The 20883-nt window shown below is 35.4% G+C and overlaps 1 non-coding gene across 1 annotated transcript; it reads left to right on the top strand.

Moving 5' to 3' along the window:
• The first annotated feature begins 20591 nt into the window (after positions 1-20591).
• On the top strand, positions 20592-20675 carry TRNAL-CAG (transfer RNA leucine (anticodon CAG)). The gene has a single exon. It is a non-coding gene; the product is annotated as a tRNA-Leu (tRNA).
• The last annotated feature ends 208 nt before the right edge of the window (positions 20676-20883 follow it).

Genomic DNA, 20883 nt, shown 5'->3' with positions numbered 1-20883 from the left:
CCATCCAACTACAACTACACATATCAATGTGATACTAGTATATCACCCAACTATCCGACTACAACTACACATATCCATGTGATACTAGTATATCACCCAACCATCCAACTACAACTACACATATCCATGTGATACTAGTATATAACCTCAACCATCTGACTACACTACACATATCCATGTGATACTAGTATATCACCCAACCATCCAACTACAACTACACATATCCATGTGATACTAGTAGATAACCTCAACCATCCAACTACACTACACATATCCATGTGATACTAGTATATCACCCAACCATCCAACTACAACTACACATATCCATGTGATACTAGTAGATAACCTCAACCATCTGACTACAACTACACATATCCATGTGATACTAGTATATGATCTCAACCATCCAACTACAACTACACATATCCATGTGATACTAGTATATCACCCAACCATCCAACTACAACTACACATATCAATGTGATACTAGTATATCACCCAACTATCCGACTACAACTACACATATCCATGTGATACTAGTATATCACCCAACCATCCAACTACAACTACACATATCCATGTGATACTAGTATATAACCTCAACCATCTGACTACACTACACATATCCATGTGATACTAGTATATCACCCAACCATCCAACTACAACTACACATATCCATGTGATACTAGTAGATAACCTCAACCATCCAACTACACTACACATATCCATGTGATACTAGTATATCACCCAACCATCCAACTACAACTACACATATCCATGTGATACTAGTAGATAACCTCAACCATCTGACTACACTACACATATTCATGTGATACTAGTATATCATCTCAACCATCCAACTACAACTACACATATCCATGTGATACTAGTATATCACCCAACCATCCAACTACAACTACACATATCAATGTGATACTAGTATATCACCCAACTATCCGACTACAACTACACATATCCATGTGATACTAGTATATCACCCAACCATCCAACTACAACTACACATATCCATGTGATACTAGTATATGATCTCAACCATCCAACTACAACTACACATATCCATATGATACTAGTATATAACCTCAACCATCTGACTACACTACACATATCCATGTGATACTAGTATATCACCCAACCATCCAACTACAACTACACATATCCATGTGATACTAGTAGATAACCTCAACCATCCAACTACACTACACATATCCATGTGATACTAGTATATGACCCAACCATCCAACTACAACTACACATATCCATGTGATACTAGTAGATAACCTCAACCATCTGACTACACTACACATATCCATGTGATACTAGTGTATGACCCAACCATCCGACTACAACTACACATATCCATGTGATACTAGTATATCACCCAACCATCCAACTACAACTACACATATCCATATGATACTAGTATATAACCTCAACCATCTGACTACACTACACATATCCATGTGATACTAGTATATCACCTCAACCATCCAACTACAACTACACATATCCATATGATACTAGTATATAACCTCAACCATCTGACTACACTATACATATCCATGTGATACTAGTATATGACCCAACCATCCGACTACACTATACATATCCATGTGATACTAGTATATGACCCAACCATCCGACTACAACTACACATATCCATGTGATACTTGTAGATCACCTCAACCATCCGACTACGACTACACATATCCATGTGATACTAGCATATCATCTCAACCATCCGACTACAACTACACATATTCATGTGATACCAGTATATCACCTCAACCATCCAACTACAACTACACATATCCACGTGATACTAGTATTTCACCTCAACCATCCGACTACAAGTACACATATTCATGTGATACCAGTATATCACCTCAACCATCCGACTACAACTACACATATCCACGTGATACTAGCATATCACCTCAACCATCCGACTACGACTACACATACCCATGTGATACTAGTATATCGTCTCAACCTTCCGACTACAACTACATATATCCATGTGATACTAGTATATGATCTCAACCATCCGACTACAACTACACATATCCATGTGATACTAGTATAGTATATCACCAACCATCCGACTACAACTACATACATCCATGTGATACTAGTATATCATCTCAACCATCCGACTACAACTACACATATCCATGTGATACTAGTATATCATCTCAACCATCCGACTACAACTACACATATCCATGTGATACTAGTATATCACCCAACCATCCAACTACAACTACACATATCAATGTGATACTAGTATATCACCTCAACCATCCGACTACAACTACACATATCCATGTGATACTAGTATATCACCCAACCATCCAACTACAACTACACATATCTACGTGATACTAGTATATCACCTCAACCATCCGACTACAACTACACATATCCATGTGATACTAGTATATAACCTCAACCATCTGACTACAACTACACATATCCATGTGATACTAGTATATCATCTCAACCATCTGACTACAACTACACATATCCATGTGATACTAGTAGATAACCTCAACCATCTGACTACAACTACACATATCAATGTGATACTAGTATATAACCTCAACCATCTGACTACAACTACACATATCCATGTGATACTAGTATATCACCCAACCATCCAACTACAACTACACATATCAATGTGATACTAGTATATCACCTCAACCATCCGACTACAACTACACATATCCATGTGATACTAGTATATCATCTCAACCATCTGACTACAACTACACATATCCATGTGATACTAGTATATCATCTCAACCATCTGACTACAACTACACATATCCATGTGATACTAGTAGATAACCTCAACCATCTGACTACAACTACACATATCAATGTGATACTAGTATATAACCTCAACCATCTGACTACAACTACACATATCCATGTGATACTAGTATATCACCCAACCATCCAACTACAACTACACATATCAATGTGATACTAGTATATCACCTCAACCATCCGACTACAACTACACATATCCATGTGATACTAGTATATCATCTCAACCATCTGACTACAACTACACATATCCATGTGATACTAGTATATCACCCAACCATCTGACTACAACTACACATATCCATGTGATACTAGTATATCACCTCAACCATCTGACTACAACTACACATATCCATGTGATACTAGTATATCACCCAACCATCTGACTACAACTACACATATCCATGTGATACTAGTATATCACCTCAACCATCTGACTACACTACACATATCCATGTGATACTAGTATATCACCCAACCATCCAACTACAACTACACATATCCATGTGATACTAGTAGATAACCTCAACCATCCAACTACACTACACATATCCATGTGATACTAGTATATCACCCAACCATCCAACTACAACTACACATATCCATGTGATACTAGTAGATAACCTCAACCATCTGACTACAACTACACATATCCATGTGATACTAGTATATGATCTCAACCATCCAACTACAACTACACATATCCATGTGATACTAGTATATCACCTCAACCATCCGACTACAACTACACATATCCATGTGATACTAGTATATCATCTCAACCATCTGACTACAACTACACATATCCATGTGATACTAGTATATCACCCAACCATCTGACTACAACTACACATATCCATGTGATACTAGTATATAACCTCAACCATCTGACTACACTACACATATCCATGTGATACTAGTATATCACCCAACCATCCAACTACAACTACACATATCCATGTGATACTAGTAGATAACCTCAACCATCCAACTACACTACACATATCCATGTGATACTAGTATATCACCCAACCATCCAACTACAACTACACATATCCATGTGATACTAGTAGATAACCTCAACCATCTGACTACAACTACACATATCCATGTGATACTAGTATATGATCTCAACCATCCAACTACAACTACACATATCCATGTGATACTAGTATATCACCCAACCATCCAACTACAACTACACATATCAATGTGATACTAGTATATCACCCAACTATCCGACTACAACTACACATATCCATGTGATACTAGTATATCACCCAACCATCCAACTACAACTACACATATCCATGTGATACTAGTATATAACCTCAACCATCTGACTACACTACACATATCCATGTGATACTAGTATATCACCCAACCATCCAACTACAACTACACATATCCATGTGATACTAGTAGATAACCTCAACCATCCAACTACACTACACATATCCATGTGATACTAGTATATCACCCAACCATCCAACTACAACTACACATATCCATGTGATACTAGTAGATAACCTCAACCATCTGACTACACTACACATATTCATGTGATACTAGTATATCATCTCAACCATCCAACTACAACTACACATATCCATGTGATACTAGTATATCACCCAACCATCCAACTACAACTACACATATCAATGTGATACTAGTATATCACCCAACTATCCGACTACAACTACACATATCCATGTGATACTAGTATATCACCCAACCATCCAACTACAACTACACATATCCATGTGATACTAGTATATGATCTCAACCATCCAACTACAACTACACATATCCATATGATACTAGTATATAACCTCAACCATCTGACTACACTACACATATCCATGTGATACTAGTATATCACCCAACCATCCAACTACAACTACACATATCCATGTGATACTAGTAGATAACCTCAACCATCCAACTACACTACACATATCCATGTGATACTAGTATATGACCCAACCATCCAACTACAACTACACATATCCATGTGATACTAGTAGATAACCTCAACCATCTGACTACACTACACATATCCATGTGATACTAGTGTATGACCCAACCATCCGACTACAACTACACATATCCATGTGATACTAGTATATCACCCAACCATCCAACTACAACTACACATATCCATATGATACTAGTATATAACCTCAACCATCTGACTACACTACACATATCCATGTGATACTAGTATATCACCTCAACCATCCAACTACAACTACACATATCCATATGATACTAGTATATAACCTCAACCATCTGACTACACTATACATATCCATGTGATACTAGTATATGACCCAACCATCCGACTACACTATACATATCCATGTGATACTAGTATATGACCCAACCATCCGACTACAACTACACATATCCATGTGATACTTGTAGATCACCTCAACCATCCGACTACGACTACACATATCCATGTGATACTAGCATATCATCTCAACCATCCGACTACAACTACACATATTCATGTGATACCAGTATATCACCTCAACCATCCAACTACAACTACACATATCCACGTGATACTAGTATTTCACCTCAACCATCCGACTACAAGTACACATATTCATGTGATACCAGTATATCACCTCAACCATCCGACTACAACTACACATATCCACGTGATACTAGCATATCACCTCAACCATCCGACTACGACTACACATACCCATGTGATACTAGTATATCGTCTCAACCTTCCGACTACAACTACATATATCCATGTGATACTAGTATATGATCTCAACCATCCGACTACAACTACACATATCCATGTGATACTAGTATAGTATATCACCAACCATCCGACTACAACTACATACATCCATGTGATACTAGTATATCATCTCAACCATCCGACTACAACTACACATATCCATGTGATACTAGTATATCATCTCAACCATCCGACTACAACTACACATATCCATGTGATACTAGTATATCACCCAACCATCCAACTACAACTACACATATCAATGTGATACTAGTATATCACCTCAACCATCCGACTACAACTACACATATCCATGTGATACTAGTATATCACCCAACCATCCAACTACAACTACACATATCTACGTGATACTAGTATATCACCTCAACCATCCGACTACAACTACACATATCCATGTGATACTAGTATATAACCTCAACCATCTGACTACAACTACACATATCCATGTGATACTAGTATATCATCTCAACCATCTGACTACAACTACACATATCCATGTGATACTAGTAGATAACCTCAACCATCTGACTACAACTACACATATCAATGTGATACTAGTATATAACCTCAACCATCTGACTACAACTACACATATCCATGTGATACTAGTATATCACCCAACCATCCAACTACAACTACACATATCAATGTGATACTAGTATATCACCTCAACCATCCGACTACAACTACACATATCCATGTGATACTAGTATATCATCTCAACCATCTGACTACAACTACACATATCCATGTGATACTAGTATATCACCCAACCATCTGACTACAACTACACATATCCATGTGATACTAGTATATCACCTCAACCATCTGACTACAACTACACATATCCATGTGATACTAGTATATCACCCAACCATCCAACTACAACTACACATATCAATGTGATACTAGTATATCACCTCAACCATCCGACTACAACTACACATATCCATGTGATACTAGTATATCATCTCAACCATCTGACTACAACTACACATATCCATGTGATACTAGTATATCACCCAACCATCCAACTACAACTACACATATCAATGTGATACTAGTATATCACCTCAACCATCCGACTACAACTACACATATCCATGTGATACTAGTATATCACCCAACCATCCAACTACAACTACACATATCTACGTGATACTAGTATATCACCTCAACCATCCGACTACAACTACACATATCCATGTGATACTAGTATATAACCTCAACCATCTGACTACAACTACACATATCCATGTGATACTAGTATATCATCTCAACCATCTGACTACAACTACACATATCCATGTGATACTAGTAGATAACCTCAACCATCCAACTACACTACACATATCCATGTGATACTAGTATATCACCCAACCATCCAACTACAACTACACATATCCATGTGATACTAGTAGATAACCTCAACCATCTGACTACACTACACATATTCATGTGATACTAGTATATCATCTCAACCATCCAACTACAACTACACATATCCATGTGATACTAGTATATCACCCAACCATCCAACTACAACTACACATATCAATGTGATACTAGTATATCACCCAACCATCCAACTACAACTACACATATCAATGTGATACTAGTATATCACCCAACTATCCGACTACAACTACACATATCCATGTGATACTAGTATATCACCCAACCATCCAACTACAGCTACACATATCCATGTGATACTAGTATATAACCTCAACCATCTGACTACACTACACATATCCATGTGATACTAGTATATCACCCAACCATCCAACTACAACTACACATATCCATGTGATACTAGTAGATAACCTCAACCATCCAACTACACTACACATATCCATGTGATACTAGTATATCACCCAACCATCCAACTACAACTACACATATCCATGTGATACTAGTAGATAACCTCAACCATCTGACTACACTACACATATTCATGTGATACTAGTATATCATCTCAACCATCCAACTACAACTACACATATCCATGTGATACTAGTATATCACCCAACCATCCAACTACAACTACACATATCAATGTGATACTAGTATATCACCCAACTATCCGACTACAACTACACATATCCATGTGATACTAGTATATCACCCAACCATCCAACTACAACTACACATATCCATGTGATACTAGTATATGATCTCAACCATCCAACTACAACTACACATATCCATATGATACTAGTATATAACCTCAACCATCTGACTACACTACACATATCCATGTGATACTAGTATATCACCCAACCATCCAACTACAACTACACATATCCATGTGATACTAGTAGATAACCTCAACCATCCAACTACACTACACATATCCATGTGATACTAGTAGATAACCTCAACCATCTGACTACACTACACATATTCATGTGATACTAGTATATCATCTCAACCATCCAACTACAACTACACATATCCATGTGATACTAGTATATCACCCAACCATCCAACTACAACTACACATATCAATGTGATACTAGTATATCACCCAACTATCCGACTACAACTACACATATCCATGTGATACTAGTATATCACCCAACCATCCAACTACAACTACACATATCCATGTGATACTAGTATATAACCTCAACCATCTGACTACACTACACATATCCATGTGATACTAGTATATCACCCAACCATCCAACTACAACTACACATATCCATGTGATACTAGTAGATAACCTCAACCATCCAACTACACTACACATATCCATGTGATACTAGTATATCACCCAACCATCCAACTACAACTACACATATCCATGTGATACTAGTAGATAACCTCAACCATCTGACTACACTACACATATTCATGTGATACTAGTATATCATCTCAACCATCCAACTACAACTACACATATCCATGTGATACTAGTATATCACCCAACCATCCAACTACAACTACACATATCAATGTGATACTAGTATATCACCCAACTATCCGACTACAACTACACATATCCATGTGATACTAGTATATCACCCAACCATCCAACTACAACTACACATATCCATGTGATACTAGTATATGATCTCAACCATCCAACTACAACTACACATATCCATATGATACTAGTATATAACCTCAACCATCTGACTACACTACACATATCCATGTGATACTAGTATATCACCCAACCATCCAACTACAACTACACATATCCATGTGATACTAGTAGATAACCTCAACCATCCAACTACACTACACATATCCATGTGATACTAGTATATGACCCAACCATCCAACTACAACTACACATATCCATGTGATACTAGTAGATAACCTCAACCATCTGACTACACTACACATATCCATGTGATACTAGTGTATGACCCAACCATCCGACTACAACTACACATATCCATGTGATACTAGTATATCACCCAACCATCCAACTACAACTACACATATCCATATGATACTAGTATATAACCTCAACCATCTGACTACACTACACATATCCATGTGATACTAGTATATCACCTCAACCATCCAACTACAACTACACATATCCATATGATACTAGTATATAACCTCAACCATCTGACTACAACTACACATATACATGTGATACTAGTATATCACCTCAACCATCCAACTACAACTACACATATCCATATGATACTAGTATATAACCTCAACCATCTGACTACACTACACATATCCATGTGATACTAGTATATCACCTCAACCATCCGACTACAACTACACATATCCATGTGATACTAGTATATAACCTCAACCATCTGACTACACTATACATATTCATGTGATACCAGTATATCACCTCAACCATCCGACTACAACTACACATATCCATGTGATACTAGTATATCACCTCAACCATCTGACTACAACTACACATATCCATGTGATACTAGTATATCATCTCAACCATCTGACTACAACTACACATATCCATGTGATACTAGTATATCATCTCAACCATCCAACTACAACTACACATATCAATGTGATACTAGTATATCACCCAACTATCCGACTACAACTACACATATCAATGTGATACTAGTATATCACCCAACTATCCGACTACAACTACACATATCAATGTGATACTAGTATATCACCCAACTATCCGACTACAACTACACATATCCATGTGATACTAGTATATCACCCAACCATCCAACTACAACTACACATATCCATGTGATACTAGTATATCACCCAACCATCCGACTACGACTACACATATCCATGTGATACTAGTATATCGTCTCAACCTTCCGACTACAACTACATATATCCATGTGATACTAGTATATGATCTCAACCATCCGACTACAACTACACATATCCATGTGATACTAGTATAGTATATCACCAACCATCCGACTACAACTACATACATCCATGTGATACTAGTATATCATCTCAACCATCCGACTACAACTACACATATCCATGTGATTCTAGTATATCATCTCAACCATCCGACTACAACTACACATATCCATGTGATACTAGTATATCACCCAACCATCCAACTACAACTACACATACCAATGTGATACTAGTATATCACCCAACTATCCGACTACAACTACACATATCCATGTGATACTTGTATACTAGTATCACCCAACCATCCAACTACAATTACACATATACATGTGATACTAGTATATCACCTCAACCATCCGACTATTTTATAAAGTTTATTCTTTACTCTGGGTCTTTAGTGTTCAGTCAAGAGAGCAAGTAAACATTATTCCTTGCAAAATCCGCTATTCTTATGATGATGCACAGTCCCTCTGATGATACAAGGGTTCTTCAGCTTTTTAAATAAATTTCAAATACGTACACAATTTTTTAAAAACAACAACAACAACAACAAAAACATTCAATTAACAAAAACATCAAAAGCATACCCTATTGGCGTAATTTCAACACATCAATAAAAACGATTGCCCTGTTAGCATTTTGCCCATCTTTATTCTAAACACCGAATATACATGTTCCCGAATGAGGTTTGCACATCCAACATTAGCCGGCCAAAAAATGAAAATATACTTCTATGAAATCCAGAAATATCATTTTGAAAAAAAATATAATTCATCATACCACCATCATGATATAATTCAGTGTTTGGCTGAACTATTCATTACAAATTAACTCACATCAAAATGTATCATACGCCTTAACGATTAGATCAACTAAGTTCTATATTCAGGAAGGAAATTATACATATTTATGCAGTTAACACGCCAGTCTGTTCTTCGCGATTATTCAGGGGCGGGGGAATTCTGAACATCACGTACTACTAAGTATACCTTACCGGAGATTCGCTGGTAGGTTCGCCGGAGAGATTCACAGAAGAAATTACAAAAATGTAAAACTTGAAGATTGATTAGTAACCTCTTTTCCGTTTATCTTATATGTTGGAAAAAATATACCCGTATTTTGTTTTCTCGATTTTAATAACCCTACCTACGTGTAGACATTACTTTCTATTGCATAACCACATTCACGGGCATGCACGCGGGGGGGGGGGGGGGGCAGTTGATACATAGCTGGGTAGGGAAGTGCCCCTGAGTGCTCAAAAGTGTGGCCAATTTTATAACTGGATAGTGGCAAAATCTATACCCATGTTTATACCAAAGTACCATTTCTGTCCTCACTGTTTATTTCGAATAAAACAGTTACCTAGGGATATGAGGCCGGAATCTGAGGTGGAGATATTCGCTCATATACGGAACCATAAATACACCAAATTGGGAAAATACTACCGATATTCATACCTATCTTGATCAGAAATAAGACCGATACTTATTTCTAATATTCTAAAAACGAGAACCACTTCAGGGGCACGTAAAATATGCCGCCACTCGAAAATCAAGCTGAAACCTTTTGTGTCAGCACAATTTGCCCCTCAAAATGAAGGAAATAGCTTAGGTTGTAGAGGGTCTAGATTTCAAAATTCAAGGAAGAGTATGCCCCTGGGTCCTCCTAGTAAGCGAGGGGTGATGAGCAGATCTCGCCCCTCCATGGGATATTTCGTTCCGCCGCCTCTGTAAATCATAATAGCGACTGATTTGAATATCTCGGCAAAATGTATCCTTGTTTATATTACTGTGACCCCCCCCCCCCAATACGAGACCACAAAATCTTTGTGCGCGTGTGTTCTCTAGAAAAGTTTGTTCTAGATGATTGGATATAAATTGTATTATCTGATGAAATGTTGAAACCTGTCTACACAACGGAGCAAATGTAACTTCCAGCCATATGTGCTAATTGTTGTAATCTTTCATTTCCTTCGCAGTGCTGCAAAACAGCACGAACAAGTAATATTAAAATTTACTGTTTTGTCTATTATGTTTCTTTAAGGTTTATGCACACTACGAATTGTTTCCATAAAATGTTAAGAAAATATTGTCGTAACTAATAAGTTTTTGTTGTGTGATAAGTAACTGCCATTTTCGACGGATCAACATGAAACCTCAACCGCAGCCTTTCAAATAGAGTCTGCGATGAACCTCAGACCAATGGTCTGACATTTACAGATAAATATCACAACTAGGACGAAACGAAACGTTGGCATGGCGACATCGATACACATACTGTAAAATGACTAATTTTCACTTGGTTTAAATTTCGCTGATTTACCATTTCAGGTATATTAAGTGGGTTTTAAATTCACGGTTTTGTCATTTAGATAATGTATTCTATGCTAAATTTTACATATTCACTGGGTTTTAATTTAGCGCATTTTTCATTCAGCGAAATAAGCCAAATTAAAACCCGGTGAACAATTGATCCTTTTACAGTATATGGCGCATTACGTGTGAAATGCGAGAAAGTTGTAAATATGCACAATGCTTTCAAAACCTTATGCTTTCACAAAGCTTAGAAGACAGGATGCCCATGCACGATTATTTGTTCAAATACAAATCTGCAATATATGACCCTGATTTAGAGCTTGTGCTGCTGGGTGTAATCAGACCAGACGTCACAAACATGATTTATTGGTTGTCATCGTGGGTGGGAAAGTCCAATAACGTGTCGGCAGATGAACATTTGTAGACGGAGTACAGTTCATATAGCTGACGGCCGTACGTGGCTACATGGGGGTCGAAAGTTTTTTTGATAGTGGTTTGTCTCATCAGCTAGGTCAGTTTACCAGCTACCCAAGTTACAGTTGGTTTTCCAGTTCTCATCACGAATAGCGGCTACTTTTGTTTGAAGTAGATATAAGACGCATAATAATAATAACTGTATTTAAATCTACAAATACAACACTATCAGATATTGACAATAATGAGCTATAATCGTCACAAATGTCACGGATATACGATAAAATAAAAAATGTATTTATAAAGCATTGGATTAACTCAATTAATGATGATAACAGACAAAATACTAATACAAAAAACAAACTGAAGACTTACAAAAAATTTAAAACAAACTTCATTTTGGAAAACTACTTAATTAAGCTAAAAAATAAAGAACTGAAAAGTACCCTAACTAAATTCAGACTGAGCAATCACAGTTTAGAAATTGAAAAAGAAAGACAAAACAGAATCAAAAGTAGCGACAGAATCTGCAAATTGTGTAATAAAAATGATATTGAAGATGAACATCACTTCCTCATAATATGCCCAGTATATAGTAAAGAGAGGGTCGTTTTATACAATAAAGCTGAAAAGATTATTCCTGACTTTACTAATCTCACACCTGAAAATAAATTCATAAAATTAATGTCAAATAATAACTTAGCAATTCCTCTGGCACAATATCTGAAATACAGCTTTGCTATTAGACAGCAGCACCTACCCCTGGTACTTAGTCATTCACTTTTTCTTTTATTTTTTTTTTACACCTATATAGTTTTTTTTTGGTGTTTTATTTTACTTTATTATATATTTCCGTTACTAACTTTTATTCTGTTTTTAGTCTGATTTTGGTTGTCTTTAAACTATTAGCCATTGTAATTTGATTAATTTTTTTTCTGTAATTTTTGTTGTTGTTGTAACCTTTAACCTCCTTCAGTAGGTTGTTATGAGTTAATAAATTGTACTGTATTGCATCTTTAGAAATACGCAATTTTCTATCAGTACCGGTATATAGCAATAACTCCAAATGTATTAGAACAGTGTTGGGTGCTTCCGCAGTAAGCTATTTTGGGGGTTATGTATTGCATGGAGCTTCATGTGTAGCCAGCTGACAATGAATGTTTGTTAGTTCATGGTATTATCAGCACTTTTAATATGAAAAACATTTAAATATCATCTGAAACAATTTCTTTTCATTGTAATGTTTCAGTGTCACTTTATTTAACCCATCGAGGAAAGGGAATTATTTCCTGGACTCGAGACTCAAGTTAACAAATGAAAATAGCTTATAAGATGATTATCAAAAAAATATTTTCATTATAAACTGAAATAATCTGGCAAAATGTCTGTCCTGACGTTGCACCCACATCTATACAATGTTGATAATTCCAGGTTAGCCAGCATTAATTTATATTATATCCAGTATACAGTGCAGTAATGTTGGTTTCCATACAGCTTGTTCTAAAGAATATAAAGGAAAAAATATGGCATTCTTTATCAGCATCCTCAGTTATATTATATAGGTTCTCTAATAAAACACAATTTGTTTTATAATAATTGTAAATGGTTGCAGTGTTGTTCCATACTAAATAAACTTGGTTCTGAATGTCCATATGATTTGTGTGACATTTTAGGCGCAAAACTGACAATTGAGATTTGTGTCCACAAAATATAAATAACTGTACATCCACAATTATGAGCAACTAATTTAAAGGGCCAGTGAAAATTTGCACCACAAATTTCATCAAGTATCTTAAGTAGGTAAAGATAATTTTCCAAAAAAATTGAAAACTGTAAATGTGCTGCCTTCTAGATGACTAATATGGCAAGTGTCAGTTCTGCAGTAGCAATAATTAGCTATTTAAATTTGAACTGACATCAATGAAAATCAGTTGTCACTAATACCCTCATAATTGTATTAAAGTTGCCTACAGTGCATGTAAGTAATATACTGGAATGTGGTGGATACTTATGTCATCGTCATCTCAACATTTTATTACAAACTATGGAATTATAAACTTGTTAAATAGGTTAATCAAGTCTAGTGTGCAATGTCTTCATTATAACACTGTGTGACTATCTCTATATGCACTAGTGCTCCTGACAGGACTCTGTACGAACCTGTGAAAATAGGGCATCAAGGGACACCAAATACTTTCTGCATTTTCCTATACTAATGTAACATACAAACTAGAAAAGCATGCACTCAGAATGTCAAACACACATGATATATACAAGGATGATTTATCTGTGGTTCCACAGAATTTCTGTTTTCTTAGCCATGTTTTTTAAGATTTATATATAGTTTAAGCTCAACAAAACAAAATAATGTTTCAGATCACCATGCACATCACTCAAAGATTACATGTCAAATGTTTTTTTTTTGTAGTTGGCCATGGTAGTAAAGAAATGCATCAATTTTGAAAAAATAATTTGGCCAGAAACATTGTTTTTGGGCAAAGAGTGTACAATGTCACCTTTGACTTATTGTGGTACAATTAAACTGCTATAAATAGATAAAACCCAAGTTTTACTGTATTGCCTTCCCAAAAATACTATTAACAAGTTATACAGTCCTCATTGGTTATGAAGTTTAAGTCATTGCATAAAAAACAAAATCCATCCAAGAAGGGGCCTTCTGCAGTCATCTTAATAATATTTATTAGATGCATAAAATCCTCAGGGAAGAATAAAAAGGGTCTTACAAAAAGAAATTTAAAAACTATAATTTAAAAAAAAAACAAAAAAGAAAACACACTATTCTAAAAATAAAAAAACAAATAAAAAACAAATATGAATAAAAACTATGCATCCCGAGTTGTGTGCATGTTTAAAGTTTCAGGTTAACTATCCAAGTACTTTCAAGATATGGAACCAGAATTATATTTGTTAAATCAAAAGGAAAGGACGCGCATCAAGGTTCAATATTAGTTCAGAAAGGCCAATTTAAATAAGTTTAATGCATTTTTAGTACTAAATCTTGAATCAAGTAGTAGCACATGTTGTATGGTGTTTGTATAAAGTTTGAACTTGACCATTCCAGTGTTTCCAATATAGAGACCTGGAACTGTATTTGGTAAAACAAAATGGCCACCAGTAAGCCATTTTTAATTATATCTGCAGGTCTCGTGCATCAAGGTCCCATTCGTTTTCATTGTACCAAGTTTGAATGTAATCAGTCTATGCATTACCAAGATCTGTTTCTGAAATGGCCAAAACAGGGAATTTTGATGTATTTTTAGCACTAAAATTGCCACTGTTTGTCCATGTTAAATAAGTCTGTATCACAAATGGATGTTCATATGTAAGTCATATGTACAAGCCTATATAACAATTTTGTAAAAGTCTGGAAAACAACCAAATTTGAGGTGAAATCAGTGAATAAATTCATTTGCACAGAAATTAAGGGTGACCAATACATTTTCAAGACTGTATTCAGAAATAGCTAAATAAAATGTTTCATTACTATACACCCTTTTTCAGTTTACATGGTGGTCTATGGGGAAAGCTGCAAACATTTAACGTGATGGTCAATTTTGTAAAAAAAAAAATACCAGTTTTCTTTATACTCCAAAAACATTAGAGAAAAGAAATAGAGAACAACAATTTTAATGCACCAATAGAGAAAAACTGTATTGATTGTATATTTTAATATCAGTAACATTTTCCATCAACTGTAAATTCTGCAGTACTGGTAGTAGCATTGGAAATGATGGGAAATGTTCTTAAGAAATATGTTGCTAACATAAACACTGTATTTGCTGTTTAATCTGTTTATGAAAATGATTGGTCAAACTACTACTTGTCCTAATCAATATAGAACTCATGACATACACAATACGTGTAAAATACACATTTGTTTACAGGGAATGCGCAGCAACGCTTTAATGACCATGAATACATTAAATACAATTATTTAATTGTAAATATGGCACTGCCAAACTGTGGTTATATTTATTCCCACTTTTAAGAAACTTTGTGCATGCAAATTTATGGGATCTTCGTTGATTTTATTATCAGGAACAACATAATATAATTTTTAAGATCAAAAGGTAAAATAATAAAGAAACATAATTCAACGAGCATGCAACACAAGCTATTATATAGTATTCCCTATTTTGAGTGACGTATCACTAGGAGTCCACAAACTTCAGATCTTCTGTGCAAATCAAAGACTCAGATTCCTATATTTCACATGGATGTTACCCTAATATTCAGAACTTGTAATGGTTGTCGTTTATAGATTGCATATGTGATTTGATAGCATACCATGTACACAGTGATGATTTGTGCTGTGAAATAAATCATTAATCTACTGAAAACCAAGCGACCTGACGGTCGAAATAGGTCCGCTGTTTTCATTATCATGGAACAAGAATCAGTGAAGTGGCATTGTGGTTGTAATATTCATAGTCAGTCATTTAGAAAACATTGCAGTTGCAGTTTCTTGCAGTTGCAATTATGAACTTTTATAGTGTTCATAAGGATAGTGCATTTCATTGGACAAACATCATTGAGGCTAAACTTAAGAAATCATGGATGTGCAAAAACCTGAGAAATGGTCGAGAAAAAAAAAAAATGTTTTTGTTTGAAAATTGTGGTCATGTTTTTGAAATGTTATCTTTCCTGATACGTTGTACATATATGTAATTGTTTTGTTACACCCAAGAACAAATGTTCAATAAATCTGTGCAGTAATAATCTTATGATCAGGTATAAAAGAGTCAATTACAAATGTACTCCAGTTTTACATAAGACATTGCTGAATGCAAGATCAATTGTTGTGCCATATATGTGGTGGCTTCTGAAATAAGCTGAGAAGATCTAAAAGTTGTTTCTAATGACTGTATCAATGTTCTATTTATAATGACCGTCCAAATTATTATGTGTGCAATTTAAGGGACCTGATATAAGCAGAATAATCATCGCATTTTTCATCAAAAATACCAGTTACTTAACTCACTTGTGCTATTACATATTCAAAGTATACTTTAAAGCTGTATTATGTTTTATATTTAGTTGAAAGCTCTCTGTGAATAGGGCTTACGGTTTTGAACCAGTTGTCAAAAATAACATTTTTTACCAAAAATGAGAAAAATGTTCACTAAAAATCCAAATTTGCTTATTTTGACACCAGTTTAACAAATCTGACCATCCAACGTATCATTGCTGGAAATATGAAAACATTTGGACTTATGGTTTCGAACTAGTTGTCGAAAATAACATTTTTTACCAAAAATGACAAAAATATTCACTTAAAATCTAAATTTCCATATTTTTACACGAATTTAACAAATCTGACAGATATATATATATAACAATTTTTTTTTAGATGGTGCCGAGCATTTTTTAGTGGAACTCTGTTAAATCCAATAGCAATGTAAATCAGCATATATTTTTACTTAACTATAAAATATACAAATTAGCAATTATCTCTTATAAACTTTACGCTTTGACCTTTTGTTTTGAAATTTTCACAAATGATTGACAATGTGTTTATCTTCAAAACGCCGTAGGGGCATTGTTTTTGGTTGAACAGTGTTACAACAATCGTACAGACAACTAGCCTGGGTGTTAATTTATGCATAGACTTGAATTAGTGAAATTTGAGCTGCTGCCCAGGTAGACAGTTTTCAAGACGAAACTTTCTTCATAGTAAACAGATGTACCCGTAAACCAATTTTGACAGGAAACAGAGACATGGTTTAGAAGCGAATTTGTTTTAAATCACTTTTGACCAAAAAAAAAACACTTTTGTGCATATTTCAAACTACAATGTCCATAAAAAAAAATACTTACAATAAGCTTTCTAAAAATATATAGTTATGTGGACAAGGGAGGTCATCTTGGTTGCCTAATTAACTAATTAAAATACCTGTCTGGTAAACTGCATCTCTACCTTAAATATCAATTGGCCCAAACCTAATAATCCCCTTATATAGCTACAATGGTATGTTAATGATTTGTAAACACAATCACTTTTCTATTTCAAAACAATATTCCTTCCATGAGAAATCTCAACCCAGGCATTTGGGATGTGGGATTCAATTAGTCTCAAAAATTGAATAATGCTGCCTAGCACAAAGGGATGGCTGGACAAATGTGAACAATAAGATACAGTATTGTATTTATATATGCAATATTATGCAATATTCAAATGCTGCACCTTTCACAATATGAATGATTAAAATATTAAATAAATGAATTTTCAGGACAGCTGATTCCAAAACTATGGTGCACACAATATATTAAGGCATGCCTGAAAAATGATATTCTTCACTTCATGATTTTAAATGGTAGAATTTGAACAAGGTGGAACTACATTTACAATTATCAGACATTAATCTTTCTTGAACTTCTATAAAACTAACAATTGCTATGCAATCTTCAATTTCAATTACCGGGGGTAGTTCACATTATTTTGTATCTTTCTCCAAGCAACCCATAGAGGGCACTGTGTATTTAAAAAACATTCACTGGTTTGAATTCCAGTGGATACTAAATAGAAATATTCATTAGATTAAAAATTCACTTGTTTGAGAAAGGTAACTATACATTCTACTGTTAAATCATGGTTCATACTGTCTATCAGCCATCCAAATCAGCTACTGGTAATAATTTAATCTGATTTATGTACATGCAGCGGTAAATTTGATAAAAATCATTAGCCACATTTTATTTATTATAAGTAATAGAGATGACATCTATTAGTAAAATAATTTGATTTTCAATAAACACAAATTAGAAACATACATTGATCATTATTGAGAAAAAAATTGTAGCACCTGATGGTTACCAAAAGAAAGTTGTTGTAAAATACATTGCAGTAATTAGCCTGTAGTAAGCACATCAATCACTGTCTTCCTTTTATTTTAAGGAACTATTCAACATCATGAAAGATGTTTATTCCAATCACAGTTTTGAAATATAGGTTCTGTCTTGTGTATAGGAATGGGATTGAATGTTTTGATCACTGAAGCAATACAAGACCAAACATGCTAAAACAGAAACATGTTATGTTCTAAGATATCAAATTTATACTGCAAGGAGTGTTGTGACCGTCCGATAGATGAGGCCGTCCAATGGTTGTTACCGTCCGATAGTAGGGGCCGTTCGGCGGTTGTCATCGTCCGATAGTGGGGCCATCCGATGGTTGGTGGGACCGTCTGATAATTTGCATTCTCGCCCGCCAGAGTATTTTTTCCGCCCACTCATTTGCCGAAAGAGGGCGTGGTTTGCGACGATGATAATTTGGGGCCGTCCGATAACTAGTAGTTGGGCCCGTCCAATGGTTGATACCGTCCAATACTAGTAGTTGGAGCTGTCCGACATTTGAGCCGTCCAATGGTTGCGACCGTCCGATAGTTGGCCAAGGGAGCGCACTTGTAGGTGCAAAACGACAACGTCTAGCCAGAATCACTCGACATGAATGTGACCTCGGCGGGAATCTCGGATTGCCTAGATACCAGAATATAGCGAAAAATTCGACAATTCGATAGTGACACTGTCTGTATTTTTAATGGTTCGTCTTGTCCATAGACCCGCTATGGTCTGGGGTCATAACACACTATCTCAAAGAAAGTCGGAGACAATGTAGCCTTTGGTTACTTTATACATGGAAGTCTCACTATATTCACATACGCCGCCATTATCACAACCGATCCTTTTTGGTAGAATCTTGCCACTTGTGACCATGCTCATCTTCAAACTATTGTTTCAGTAATTCACTAAAGAAAACTGTGGACTTTCACTGTAACAACTGCTATAGAATTGGAGATAAGTGCATGTAGTGCACTTATTGTATAGTTAGACAATTTTTGTCGCACTGTCAGGATGGCCGAGCGGTCTAAGGCGCTGCGTTCAGGTCGCAGTCTACTCTTGTAGGCGTGGGTTCGAATCCCACTTCTGACATACGTTTTTTTCTTTTCCCTATTTTGCTGATATTTTCTTTCAAATTACACTGTATGCAAGTTAGTCATTTTCACTAAATTATATTAAATGTTTAATTTTACTCCATATTTAGAACATATTTTGTTTCTATTTCTCAGTATGATCATATGGTGGCGCTATTGCTCAATCCGTGCAGGTGTTCAGAATCTATTTATGAATCATGACTACC

This window comes from Saccoglossus kowalevskii, chromosome 21 (genome assembly GCF_978046115.1).
Source record: "Saccoglossus kowalevskii chromosome 21, keSacKowa6.1, whole genome shotgun sequence".
Taxonomy (NCBI): Eukaryota; Metazoa; Hemichordata; class Enteropneusta; family Harrimaniidae; genus Saccoglossus; species Saccoglossus kowalevskii.
This window is presented reverse-complemented; position numbering and strand designations above follow the sequence as displayed.